Source organism: Acyrthosiphon pisum, chromosome X, assembly GCF_005508785.2.
Source record: "Acyrthosiphon pisum isolate AL4f chromosome X, pea_aphid_22Mar2018_4r6ur, whole genome shotgun sequence".
NCBI classification, from domain to species: Eukaryota; Metazoa; Arthropoda; class Insecta; order Hemiptera; family Aphididae; genus Acyrthosiphon; species Acyrthosiphon pisum.
The window spans coordinates 111,758,097-111,758,973 of NC_042493.1; positions in this window are offsets into that span (position 1 = coordinate 111,758,097).

Here is an 877-nt window from a genome sequence, read left to right on the forward strand (position 1 = left end):
GTCTGCGATCCGACGAAGTAAGATTGCCTACCTAGGTGGCTAACTTGAAAGTTAGGTAATCGATTTTGACTTGCTGCTAGACACTCCAACACGGTTTTCGACTTTACACTTTTTACATAAGAATAAGTACCGGACATGCAACGACACATACTACTCTATCCACCGCAGGCCGATTGCTAATTTTTTTTTCCTCTTAGACAGGTGATGACTGACTTGCTAGACACTCTAACATGCAGGTTTTCAAATTAAAATTTTTTTATACATACAAAAAAGCACCGGATATACGCTGGGGGATGGTATCATTGAATTGTCGATTTTCATGAGCCATGGCAGATTTCTAGGCACTGAAACTGGAATTTTAAACTTTCCTGCCTTACAAACGAGACCACCATAGAGCCAGGCCTTATCAGAAATTCTTATCATAAAATCTCCTTCTATATAAGTGTGGCATATATAATTCGACTGTGTCTACAAAACCAGTATTCACTTACAACTAACACGGGGGGCCCGGGGGTCTAACTATATTTTCCGTTTTTCAGTTACCTACGCTACCAACGTGGTCGGCAATCCACCGTAGGTGGATTGCATATCTGGTGATATACGCTTCTCATTATGTCTGCGATTCGATTGCCTATCTATGTGATTTGATGACTGATAGCTAGATAATCGAATACACCAATCGACTCTACACTTTTTAACAACACAGGAGATCGTATCCAGCCTATCCATTTACAACGTTTGTGAAGGATTGCTAGACGCTCTAACTTTTAAACATTCCCGTAAAAACGTCAAACCTTATCTCCAATCCATATCACTAATCCTTATCACAAATCCTACATTTTCGTCTTACAACTTTACGGTCGTGACTTTTATAATT